Here is a 14,461-nt window from a genome sequence, read left to right as displayed (position 1 = left end):
TATTTGTATTATTCTGTATAATTTGTATTAATTGGTAAATATTTAATTTGTATTATTATTTTAATATATTCCACACTATCAACATTCTAAATTACTTCACACAGTAGAAATTCCCAGCAATACCCTATTAATATGTAACATTAATACATAATGAAACTATCAACTATCATGCAGTAGAAAAATAAGGCACAAATTTCAAAAAGTTCTGGTCCTTTTTTTCTTTGTGATATAAATACAAAATTAATTGATTAGTAATTATTAATGGTCAGATTCTATTAAAAGTAGAAAGATAATAAGTATTATACTTTCATGGATTATATTCATAATTATATACAAGTTCATTTTCCCCAGAAAGACTTTGGACTATCAGTAAGGAAGACAACAGATTATATTGTGAATTTAAATTCTTGATCTTAGGAAAGAAGAACAAAGTGGTTTCTCTCCTTATAACAGAAAATCTTCTTTCTTTGGAAATCGTATAATGTTCATAGGAATATCACAACAAAGGGTTTTGGAAGTGGATGATGATGATAGTCTTATTATTTTCTATGTTAACTTAAAATGTTCAATTTTACAATGTTTCAGATTTACAGTGAAAAGTTTACCTGCTAATATAAGTTCTGCATGAGTCTATAGCATATATCTAATAATTTTTTCCCTTTGGAGACTTGTGGGAACACTTACAAAGTATGTTCATGATTCTATTTAAAAACAGCTTAACTTTGGATTTACAGGGTGCTTTTATATACACAATATCATCCCTCATATTTATTACATTTCATGTGTAATGTTGGTATTGGTAACTTCAAAATTAGTATGTATGTATGTGGGATAAACCAAATGACTCACTATGTGATATCCTAATTCTATCATTTCTAGTATCATTGAGAAACTGGATTCTTGCTGTTGAGAAAAGGAGATATAGCTATAAAACTGAAAAGGATAGATAAAATTCCTGGAGTTCTAAATTTGAATTATCAAAATAAAGTCATGATGTGCCTTATTATAATTAAAAAGAAAATAAATATTTCCCAGCTCCACTGAAAAGATAAGCCCAACTCAATAGCAATGAATACCCTCAGTGTTCATATCATAGTCTTGATATACCACTTCCCAATAAAATGAACTAGGCTTCTTGGATATATTGCTTATTCTAGGCTTGATGCAAAATAATTTATGAGATAAACCTGGAAAAACTTGTTAATGCTTAATAACGGATACTGTTGATGAGAAATAGGTTTGAGTCAAAACTGTTTACAGGCTCTCTTGAAGAGATTCACAATGGACAAAACAAACTTGCAAATCAAGAATAATAATAGCCAAAATGGATTAAAATATAATAAATATATTTCATTATAGTCTTTCATCATATAAAAAAAACCTAATTGATCACAACTGATAGATGACAATGAGCCAATTTATTATTTTGGAAACTGGCATATAAAGGGAAATAATTAAGCATTTATTCTTCCTTTCCTACATGAAATTGTATAACTGGGAAACCAGATAGTAAATAAGGGAGATTTTTCTTTCAGAAGTATCTCAGCTAACAAATGAGAAAGAAATGAGAAAAGTAGAATCTCTCCATTTGGCCCCTTTGAATTAATGAGTCTGAGCACTGATTACCATTGGTTCATAACATCACAAGAAGCAACCAAACATTAAGTACCTTCTGATAGAAGAACACAATACCATCTATAAAGTAGTTTTGCTCAAAAAACAAACAAGCAACACCTACATGTGATTAAGTCTTTAGAGCCAACTACCAATTTACAGAAAATACAGAGGACAGAGGAACATACCAAAGATTACCATGGGGATACAATCAGCAAAATCCAGACAGTGCAATAATGTCAGTCTCTCATGATGAGTACCTCTTATTTCAATCACCATTCTAAAAACCCAACCATAAAGGGGGAAAAAAAAAACAAGTCTATGAGATGTCTAAAAATTAAAACACTGTATATTTGATGATATTAAGGAATTATTAAATTTTATGTACTGTGCTGTTATTTGGTGATATGTGTTTTTTTTAAAAGAAGTCATTTTTCAGTGATACATATGTAATATTTATGAATAAAATGATGTGATATTTGGGATTTACTGCTATAACATGGGGAGGGAATAAGGGAATAGAGATGAAATGAAATGGTATGGTGAGCTAGTAATTTTTTTTCTTTATTTTTTTAAATTTAAAATCAAGTTAGTTAACATACAGTGTAATAATAGTTTCAGGAATAGAATTTAGTGATTCATCACTTACCTATAACACCCAGTGGTAAGCTGGTAATTTTTGAAGCTAGGTAGAGTACACAGGGATTTGCTATTACTATTCTTTCCACTTTTGCACATATTTTAAAATTACAATAGAAAATTAAAAATGAAAAATAAAAGAACAAAGGAAGTTTAGGAAATAGAAGTCACCTTAGAGATTGACAGCTAGTACATGGGAGAAGAGAATCTTAATGTTTTGTTTCCAAATCCAGGCCCTTTCCCCTATACTACAAAGGTCTATAACGTTGAGAGAACTTGATATTTATTTTATTTAATTTTTAAAAAATTTTTCTAATGTTTACTTATTTTTGAGAGAGAGAGAGAGAGTGAGCATGAGCAGGGAAGGGGCAGAGACAGCAGACAAAGAATCCAAAGCAGGCTCCAGGCTCTAAGCAGTCAGCATAAAGCCTGATGCAGGGTTTGAACTCACGAGCCATGAGACTATGACCTGAGCTAAAGTCAGATGCTTAACGGACTGAGCCACCCAGGCGCCCCAAGAGAACTTGATATTAACTTGAAATTAAATGACAATATCTTTTCAGAAGCATAGTCTTGCCTCATTTGCCCTGTTCAGTTCAGAAAAGGCATGAAAGCTAAATGAAAAAGCAGTGAAAGAAATAGCCAGCAGGCTTGTGTGAATGAAAGCATGGGGGTCTACCATTCTTCTACTGATCATATGTCTAGCTGCAACTCATCCACAAGACTCAATCAAGTGATATGCAGTTACAGTACTTCTCTCCCTCTGACCATTCAGCTGTGGTCCAAAAACAAGAATCTTGGAACTACTGAAAAATAATTGCATCATTTCACTTGAATCCTTTTTCTTGCCTTAGCATCAAGACATTGATGAATCTTGTAACTATAACTGGTGCTATAGATGTGTGCAACAGCCCTGTGACTTAGTGTGCCATTAATCAGCACCCATGGAAGAAATACTGCCTGTGCCATTGAAAAGAGAGAGGATTATGCTACAAGGTTTGATATTTTTATTTTCTATCCAATTTCCAATGGATATGATTGAGTAGTTTTCAAACACATTTATCTGAGCTTCTGTGAGCAGGGTAAGAAAAGAAAGCATCATGTACACATCACAAAATCTGGCTTTCAGGAGAAGGAAAGCAGTATTTATTGTGATTACCAAATATGGGCTTTGAATTTCAAGAAACTTATGTTCAAATCCCAGTCCTGCCACTTACCTACAGTGTGAAACTAGCCAACTTAGTCTCTCTAAGCCTAAGTATATACAACTGCAAAATGGTAAAAATAATATCTCAACCAGGAAATTGTGACTTGAATGAGGCAATTTTTGATAAAATATTTATCATAAAATCTGGTGCATATAAGTATTTAATAAATAATAGTAGTCTTGTCTTGCTATTGCTGTTGCTATAGAAAGAAACCAAGAAGTGAATAAACATTGAACAGTTGCTTTCAGAAGTCTTGATTGTTCACAATGAAAGGAAAACCACTTTTCCTTACATTGATCATATAGATATAACATGCCAAAATATATGAAGTAAATCCAATTTTTAACCCTCATTGATACACTTCAATGAAGAAATATAATCATCCTCAGCTGAAGGGAAGACACATGTTAGGGTCATTATCAGACCAGATTTGAAGTCAGGCTCTGGATCTAACTTCTCAGAGACTCTGCTTTGACATCTGTTTAGTAGAAATAATACTTCTTTTGTGATATGTAAATTTATTAACTTAAACAAATTTGTCTTTCTTATTCCAGGCATGTAACAAACACTGGTCCCTCTTCTCTGCCCTAACTCAGCTTCTTTAAAAACAAATAAAGTAAGAAAGGAAAACAGCCAGATTTAAATTAGGTCTTTGGTTCTTTGTAAGCACTTGTTGCAAATTTAATAATTATTTTTACACTACAATTTAGAGTTTTTCTAAGCTGTTCTCCTTAAATAAACAAAAAAAACCCAAAATTTTCTATATTTCTATGTATGTTTTATCATGTACATAGCATTATGATGAATTAGAATATAATTTGTAACTAATAAATACACATACATTTTGAGCCATAGTCAACCAAAATGTGGGAGATGATTATCCTGGAAAATACTTTCAGGTTCTTATCCAACTAATTCCTTCAATTCAACATTTTTTTTTTTTTAGCACTTACTGGGTATCAGATACTGTGATAGATCCTGTGGTACATATATCAATAACTTTGCACTGGCAGAACTCATAGTCTGGTGAAAAGGGAGAAATTTACATAAATATTTATAATGCAAATGTAAATAATATATTAAAATTATTTAGGTTGAAGCATATGAAATTATAGACACCAACCATTTTTGACTTATAAAAATGGGAATTTCATATGGTTTAATTAATATATTTAATGTCCTTCTTAAAGTCTTTAGTTGTACCAGAATTCCCTAACATTAATTTGTCCTTTAGTTGAAAAAGGATAATTAACTCCCAGAATACAAATTTTATCTCCACTAAATAATTTTTATTTAATTATATGCTTTGTGCTAAATTGATCAAAGAAATGGTAGAACCAAATTATGTCTGTATTCTATGACATTCCCTGGTAGATAATACATCTTAGTCTATTTTATTTCTAAGAACTCTTAGAATAAGTAATAGCAAATTCCAAAGTATTCATTAATTTTGCCTGTATGAATATTTTTCATTTATGTACTTTACATTTCTAGATCATACTATAACTTACATTAACTCAACCAGGATTTGTCCCTGATTTTTTTATGTGGTAGGTACTATGGTAACATCATTTTGTTTATTTTTGTCTAAAAGATGAACATTTTCAGGAGAAATTCTAGCAATTGCAATGCCAGATCCCTTTGGCTGGTATCCCCTTCTAACTTGGCAGTATTTGAAATCTTCCTGCAGAGGCTCTGGCTGTGGCCTCTATAGCACATGGCTTGCCAGCCACAGAACAAAGTAAGATATAATTGTTGTTTAATAATACCCAAAGATAAATTCTGTATTACAGTTTTCTCTCTTTCATGCACTGTGACCTCAAAAGCCACATAGATGGTCTTTCTCTCTACTTTCAACTGAATTTAATGAGTATCCGGATATAATTTTTTATATAATGTTTTTAATGTCTATTTTTTAATATTTTATTTCATTTTGGGGAGAGAGAGAGAGAAGCAGAGCATGAGCAGGGAGGGGCAGAGGGACAGGGAGACACAGGATCCAAAGCAGGCTCCAGGCTCTGAGCTGTCAGCACAGAGCCCCACGCGGGGCTTGAACTCACAAACCATGAGATCATGACCTGAACTGAAGTCGGCGCTCAACTGACTGAGCCACCCAAGTGCCCCAGTATCCAGATATAATTTAAACAACCCAAATAATAGTGAATGATGTGTCTATCAATATTAATGTCTATATTATTATTACAAAATAGCATTATATAATCTTTGAATTATGTTTTTAAATATATTATTATTTAAAATTAAACTCAATAAACTAAGACATCCATATGTACATGAATCACATATATGAAGCACAGAAACTCCAAAAGAGCTAAGAAACCAGATATTAATGACTTAGAAGGAAGTAACAATCTATTTTTCAAGAAAGAATTAAAGCTAATTGCATAAATCTTGTCATTCACCAAGAAGAAAGAATGAATTTCATGTAAATTTGACAGAGCCAAACAAAAAGTACACTCTCTTTCTAGAACATGTATCAGGGACATAACGGGAAAAATGCCGAAACTTATCATACCTGTTGACAACTACTCATGCCTGATGGTTCATGTGGGTATGAATGATGCCATCATGATAAACATACAAACCATTTCTAGAAGCTATGATGTCCTAGGCAAGAAACTAAAGGGCTCCCAGGACCCAGGTGTTGTAAAGGCTTTCTCTGGTGTAACATGTGATTTAGAAAAGGAACAAATGCTGAGCTGCTAGTTGAACAGGTTACAGCAAATTCATGATTTAAGATACCAAAATAGGTGGCCATTGGCTAAGAATGGAATGCATTTTCATATGGAAGAATATTAAATTTCTGCTGAATTGCTGATCTAATTCAGAGTATTTTAAAGTAAAATTTATATAGAGAAAAATACAAAAAATACTAACAAGGCTTATGAAAATTATATTAGATATGACACAGAAAGAAAAACATTAGGAAGTTTCCCAAGATGGTCATAGGAGAACATCACTGGATTATAGAAAGTACCTGTGTCCTCAGGTAACTGTATATCAATGACCAGGGTATTATAATAAAAAGGATGTGTATGTACATGTCTATTCACTTCTGTGCATGTGTATTTGCCAGGGTAAATTGAAGGATTCAGTATTAGAATGCAGCAGTGCAAGTGCATAGTTTAATAACTGACGAAACAAGACCGTTAGAAGGAAGGATAGAATAATGAAAGCTATCTTACCTGCCAAGATAGAAATTTGAAGGTAGCAGGACATTGACAATAAGAGGAGACTGGATTGTTAGTGGTGCCATTTGTGAAGATAATATAGACTATGCAGGTACATGATTGAAATGGACAATTATTCCATGTTCACATACAAAGATGCTAGAATGATGAGTTACACAAATGATAGGAAGGAGGGAGGAAAAAGAGCACTCAACTCTCCTTGGAGTGTTATTCAACTAAAGAAGTTATTTCTTTGCTTGACTGGCTGACTGGCAATTTAATGCCTCAGATGCCAGAGGCAGCAGTACAGTGACTTTGAATCAATAAGAAGGAACTGGCAGGCAAGTTGGAATGATGGGACTCCAGACAACTTGCCACCCTAATGTTCAGGACAATCTCAAGGAAAGGTAGTTTACAAGATGAGAATCATGGGATTAAATTATAATTTAGTCCATGTTTTAAGAAATCAGATTTCAAAATTCTCAGAAAACAGAAAGATCTAAAATTCTTATATGGTGAAATAACACAATCAGAAAGAAAGGAAAAGAAGTCCTCTGAAAATTAAAATTAAAATGTTACCGTGGTAAGTGACCCTGATGAGGAGGGATAACCTCTAAAGATATAGCTGCATAGGAAGAACCCTAAAGAGCTAAAGTTTTAAAAAGAAATTTACAAGAGACAGAAAAGAGAGTATAGGGATAAGAAATTTTTCTTTCCTTATTTTTAGTTTTGTGAGTGGCATCAAGCTTTGAGACTCATTTAAAAAAACAAAGCACTAAATTTTGCAATATAATCTCATACTGACCATCTATTCATAAGTAAAATGTCCGTCTGTCTATTTGGCTAAGAATGCCAATCAGCCTTTATAAATGCATAACTTTGCCAGGTGCGTTTTAAGTACTGACCCTATTGGTAATCAGCACTAGAATAGCAGACATACCATATTTAGCTGTTTGCTATGCTGATGCTCTCAAATGGAAACGACATAGTGATATGGCAGCTATTCCCTCTGATGTACTCCCTAAGTTGTATATATCTAAAATTTAGATCTCCAAAATCTAGTCTTATTTATAATACTTTTTGCTATCGGTGGATACTCTTTCATTGAGTAGTATGTTGATATTATATCCTCAACTTTTATCAGAAGTTGAAAAAACTAATTCTGAACAGCGTTATATGCAGTCTTTTCAGATCATGTTTAATATTCTTTATATAAAAATTAATTTAATAAATTTCTACTATGATGTGAAAAAAAATCTTTTCAAATGAACTAATAAATTATTTTCCCTTTAGTTGTAGGAATTGCATAACTTGTATTGATTGCTTTTCACCTTACCTACAAGGAGGCTCAAAATTAACTTAGTGTCCAAATAAAGCAACTATATAATGTCTACTCTAATATTCTCTTAGGTAGCTCTTGCTTTTTAATTATTTTTAAAGGACAAAAAAAAAAAAATAGAAATGATAGAGCCTACCAAATAGGATACTTGGTATCCTGTGTTGAAAGTTGGTGCTGATGAGGTTCATGAAGGACATACTACCCAAAAATATGGTACCTTGTCATACTGAATAGTTTAAACTGGAGGCGTTTGTAAAATTAGTAGGAGCAGGAAGGCCACTTTGACCTCCTCCCCTTAACTCCTCATTGTTATTCTCTGAAACAGATCATAAAACCCTCATGTGAGAGGAAGCCTCTTTAGTTACACCTGAAGGAAAGGAACATCCTTATCTCAGAAGACAAAGGGATGCCAAGAAAATCCTAACAAAAGGGCCTTGCTAAATGTCCCCAGTTTATTATAATTACCTCATACTTCTTAAACTATCATTATTCTTCCTTGATTGTCCAAACTTCATTAAACCTAGCATAAATATACTCAGGTCTTTTCTTCTGGCCTTTATTTCATTATGAAAGCTGCTGTGCCACATAAAACTTATATTAAATATTTTTGTATGCTTTTCTTCTGTTAATCTGTCTCTGTCACTTTAATTTTCAGACCCAACCAAGGACCCTAAGAAGGCTGCAGAAAAATTTTTCCTCCCCCTACAGAGTTAGTGGTAGGGACCACAAAGAAAATAAGAAACCAAGAAGAAGAAGCTCCAATTTTAATTCCTTTTTCTTTGGCAAAGAGAACACAACTTAGGTGAGAAAGGAGGAAAAGATATGGAAAGAGGCCTTCTGAAGGCTAAGATAGTATTAGGAAGACAGCTCTTAGTTTCTATGCTCAAGTGAACTGAATCCCAGTGTACTAAAATATTTTTTTAAATAAACCAATCAGGTCCATCTAAGATACTACAAACTACAAAGAGGCATAAATTTGCTATTTCCAGATATAGGAGAAGGTATATTCTGCTAATCATCTCAAGTAAAATTTTATGATGACTTAGTAACCTGATTAGAACTCTAAAGTGAGCAGTGACCACTAGGCAATATTAAGAACAGTGTGGTAGAATAGAATTTTCACTTGGAGTCAGGTAAACCTGGGTTTAATTCTGTTATTTATTAGCTATTGACCATGGAGAAATTATTTAGTCTGGCTGAACAAAATTAGGACACAGTAAGCACTCAGTTATGCCACACAAATATAACTTGCTGGGTTTTTTGTTTTTGTTTTTTATGCATTTATGGGTCATTCTATACTTATCTGGTTTTAAAAGTGATCAGATGCTCACAGTTTGGGCATAAAAATTATTTTATTTTTAATTTTTTTAAGTTTATTTATTTATTTTGAGAGAGAAAGAGTGTGATTAGGGTAAGGACAGAGAGAGAGGGAAAAGACAGAATCCCAAGCAGGCTCTGCACTGTTAGCATGGAGCCTGATGTAGGGCTCAAACCCATGAATCATGAGATCATGACCCATGCTAAAACCAAGAGTTTGGAAGAGCTGGATGCTTAACTGACTGAGCCTCCCAGGGACTCCAAAAATTATTTTAAAGTGAAACATCTGAACTATATAAGATACAGAAAGAAATCTGAATCTGCCTCATCTGACTCAAGCAGAGTCCCCTGAAAACACAGCTGCCATTAATTGCCCTCCAAGGGAGTTTCTTGTGAATTCAACTGCCATCAATAAAGACTGCCCATCCTATTAGCTCCAAAAAGTCCAATAAAGTCTTTGATAATTTCTTACTGACACTTGAAATCTCTCCCCTTTTTTGTTAGGCTGTTTACTTCTGGCTATTTATTGAGTTACTCATCACTGAGTACTAGTGAATGCTCATAGGCACATTAGAGTCTTTTCTCCTGTTAAATTGCCTGCTGTAAGTTAATTTGCAAGGCCCAACCCCTTGAACCTAAGTTGGTAGAGGAAAAGTTTTCCTTCTGAAAGATGAATTCTGTAGACAAGGTATATCTGGATTTCAAAAGGGTACTATCACTATGTGAAAAGTCTAGTAATATCCTTATAGAGAGAAAGAGAAATCTGGGAGAGATGGTCTATTTTAATGGATTCTTTACTATTAGAATATATGGTAGCTGTTGACCCTACTTCACATTATAATCACCTGGTAACTTTTAAAAATTCCAACACTTAGGTCACTCCTCCATCCAATTTATACAGTCAAGGCTGAACACAACTGTTCTAAGGGGAAATCACCAGTTGGATAGGGGCATACCTGTGGCTCCCCCTGACCTTGTCCTCCCCAAAGTAGTAGCTGGCTTATTTTATTATTTTTTTCTTTTTTCATCTGGGATGAGAAACAAAAAAGTCAATTAAATTTGCAGATGGCAGGCTGAAACATGGACTCAAATCTAATAATAAACGAAAAACAGAAGCATAGGTTAAGCTCTGAATATAGTTTAAAAATAAATTAGAATAACCATTGCATAAGTACAAAGTGGTGTAACTGCAAAGCATTAGAATCCCTACTCTTTTCCTTTTCTATTTTTGGCTGTTATTAAATATCAATAAAGAGCACTGTTTATGGTGTACCATGCACTGTGCTAAGTGCTTTCTAGGTATTACCTCTCTTAATCCTCACATTAGGAGCAGCAAATATAATGCCATTTTATAGCAAAAGACATTAAGTGACTGCAGAAGGGTAACCCAGCCAGGATAGCAGAGGCTTACCGAGAGATCCTGCTTGCCGCAGTCAATTTGGACCCGAGGAATCTGCTAAAAAGCTTCTGGAAATGTAGCCCCCAACTTAGAATCTAGAGGTCCTAAAGGCTGCATTCTCAATGATGGGGGAGGGAAGGCTTTGCCACATCACTCCCCAAGGGCAAAATTGGTTCTTGAGCAGGAACAAATGTGTGGTATTAACATTTCATGGGGTGAGCAATTAGGAAAACAATGTCTAAACAGGCTTCTTGGGGGTTGGCAGTAATAATGAAAAAGAGAATCAGTGCTCTAGAAGGAAAACACTTTAACAGTGTCCCTGTAGTTTGCTGGGTAGGCTACACCTTCCAGAAAATTATGTTAAGCTTTTAAGAGGACATGATAAATATGGCAAAGTGGAGGGAAACTTACCAGGGTAGCACAGGAACCTGAAAAGGCTAAGCAGGTCAGATGAGAAAAAACACAGAGCGATGGGAATAGTGATAATTGCTCTTCCTCAGCTTTAAGAGTATTTGGAAATACAAACTGTCCTCAATGTATTTACCTACTTAAAAAATACATATATACACATATGTATACACATAAACGAATTTAGTCATATTTTTAAAAGTGCTCTTACATATACTACATCATTTCTTTATAGAAAATCATGAAGTAACTAAAGTATAATAGTCCCCTTTTAACAGAAGATGACCAAGGGGCACTTGGGTGGCTTAGTTATTTAAGTGTCCAACTTCGGCTCAGGTCATGATCTCATAGTTCCTGTGAGTTCGAGCCCTGTATCAGGCTCTCTGCTGTCACTGTGGAGCCTGCTTCAGATCTTCTGTGCCCCTCTCTCTCTGCCCCTCCCCTGCCTGTACTCTCTCTCTCAAAAATAAATAAGCATTAAGGGAGAGAGTGAGAGAGAGAGAGAGAGAGAGAGAGAGAGAAGATGCCCAGGTGTACCATGATTTGTCCAAGGTCCCCCCCTTCCTCCTGCCAGTCAACACAGCTCTGAACTAGAATCCACATCCACTGTTCTTTGATTTATTGAGGTGTTACAGACTCTCCCATTCAGAGTTCTGACAATTCTGAAATCAAAAACTGGCAGACCTGCTTTAAGATAGATTAAATAATGTAATAAACAAAAATTAAAGGAATGGTTTTAAATAAATATACCTTCAAACTACCCAGTGAGGGCCTATGTGATTTATTGATCTTCATGTTTCCCAGTGGCAGAAACAGGACAGCAAAATCAATAGCAGGCGATAGTCCATTTGAAGTTATAAATGCTCTATTCAGTTGAGGTACTTACTTGACATATTCAAAAACATCTTACTGTGACTGTGGCATTTTGTATATAGTCAAGAACCAGAAATAATTTAATCGTATAAATAATATAGCAGGCTCTTGCCGTAATTGACAATTTCATAGACAGGCTCTCGGTGAATGATAAGCATCTGTGCAAAGAGATCTAGGGCTTCTGGTGTCTATGCACCATGCAGACGGCTGTCCTTGATGAGAAACCTATAGAACTCTTGCCCCTGCTACCTCTCTTTATCAGTTTCTATTTTACTTCACAGCACTCATCACCATCGGACTATGTTTGTTTATTGTCTATTTCCTGCCTGTAGTACAGTGGTTCTCCACAGGGGTGTTCTGGCACCCCGGGCACATTGACACTGTCTGGAAACATTTTTGGGGGGTGTTAGTGCCATGTATTGGGTAGAGGCCAAGGATGCTACAAAACATCCTATATTGCACAGGACAGCCCTCACAACAAAGAATTATCTAGACCAAACTTATTGCACAGGACAGCCCTCACAACAAAGAATTATCTAGACCAAACTGTCAACAGTTTGGGAAACCCTGCTCTAGAATGAAAGCCCTGTGAGAATGGAGACTTCTTCTTTTGCTTAATAAATATTTACCACATGAATGAATGCATAGATGAATGCGTGAGTGGTGCCAATGTCTCAAAGGATAAGGAAGGTAGGGGATCAAGAAGCTGTGAAGATAGAGCAGATGGGAACAATTCTCAGGGAAAAAATACAAAACTGAAATTTGTGCTCCATCATCAAAGTACAAATCCTAAAGACAGTTAAAAACTGTGCTATTAATCTTTTAAAAATTACCTCACATAATTTTATGCTAATTCTGAAAATAAAAGGGAAATGATTTTTTGTATACACACACACACACACATATATATATATATTCAAAGTACCAATTGTACTGCATTTTACATATAATGTTATGATTTTCCAATTCTTCCACACAATAGTTCATTTCTAGTTTTCAAATGAGAAGAGTTGTGTGTTTCTTTTCACTAGGGGGCAAAAAAGGAAGTCATACATCTCTACCTCTATCTTCTTGGACCTGGTATTTCTGAGTAATCAATAATTCATTTGCCTCTAAAGCTCATTTAATTATTCTCATCCTAAATATCCCGTTGACGTTGGGAAATTTTCCTGATTTTAATCGATTCTGAGGTAGATTGATTTTTGCTCAACCTCTTCCACTGCATGCATGCCATCCACTTTCACATCTGCAGCCCAAGTACACCTTCAGCCTGTAAAACCATTTTGCTGACAGGTGCAAAAATCAACATAACAGCCATAAAAGGAGAAACTCATTCAAACATGATCCAAACCTAGAGATCAAATGGAGTCATGGTTTCTACATATTTTTCACGATACCATTTTTTTCTGGATGCAGATTTTTTTAGATATTGTATAAATGTTGACATATTGAATCGAAGCAAAGGACAACCAAGGAGACAAGGCTTCCAGTGTCTCCCTGTTCTATCCATAAAATACTAGATGCCTTTTCATTAAATCTCGTACTCTTCTTTATCTCTACCTCCTCTCCATAGGGGAACCTTAGGCACTCACAATGAGTAAGATTACCTCAGACTGTACATGTGTACTTCAGACCTGCACCACTCTGATGCGATCACTAGCTCCTCAGACTTCCTATATCTAAAACTGATATCAACATCATTCCCTCAAAACTTACTCCTTCCTCCATTTCTTCTGGTAAATGGCACACCATAACTGTATTTGCTAAAACTGAACACTTGGCAGCCGTTGTTGATTCCTCCCTCTTACACTCCACATCAAGTCAATCTTTCACTGCATTTTAAAACTTTCCACACTCATTTTACACAGACAGCTTGAGACCAAACCACAATTTTGAACTATTGTATTTACTACCTTGCTCCCTGCCTTTCTTCACAGTCTCACCACCTCACCTCATGATCTTTTGTTATTTTAATCAGATTACCTTTCTCTCCTCTTTCAAATTCTCCAGTGGCTTGCCATTATCCTTGGAACAAAATTCAATTCTTTAATGTGTCCTTTAAAGCCCTTTAAAATCTGCTTCAGTCTCTGTCTCCCATTTTACCTCAGGATCTTTATCTCTCATCTCCCTGTGAGGGTTTATTTTATGTATCAAATTTGACTGGGCAACAAAGTGCTCAAGGTATTTGGTCAAACATTACTCTGGGTGTGTCTGGGTATCTGCAGATGAGATTAACAAGTAAAACAATAAGAAGACTGAGTAAAGCATATTATGCTCCTTAAGGTAGGTGGCCCTCAATTCAGTCTAAAGCCAGAATAGAACAAAAAGGCAGACACCTTCCATTGAATAAGAGAACTCCTCCTGCCAGACTACCTTAAACTGGGACTTCAGTCTTTTCCTGTGTTTGGACTTGAACTGAAACATCAGCTCTTCTTATGGCTTTGGCCTGCTTGCTTTTTGATTAGAACTATACATA

General features: G+C 34.9%; 1 protein-coding gene across 1 annotated transcript in view; it reads right to left on the bottom strand.

The window, feature by feature from the left end:
- The window catches only part of GRIK2 (glutamate ionotropic receptor kainate type subunit 2), a 652,272-nt gene that overhangs the window by 295,823 nt on the left and 341,988 nt on the right, over positions 1–14,461 (bottom strand). The gene's annotated exons all lie outside the window — the stretch shown is intronic.

Source organism: Prionailurus viverrinus, chromosome B2, assembly GCF_022837055.1.
Source record: "Prionailurus viverrinus isolate Anna chromosome B2, UM_Priviv_1.0, whole genome shotgun sequence".
Taxonomy (NCBI): Eukaryota; Metazoa; Chordata; class Mammalia; order Carnivora; family Felidae; genus Prionailurus; species Prionailurus viverrinus.
The sequence above is the reverse complement of the archived record's forward strand: the minus strand, read 5'-3'. Positions and strand labels throughout refer to the sequence as shown.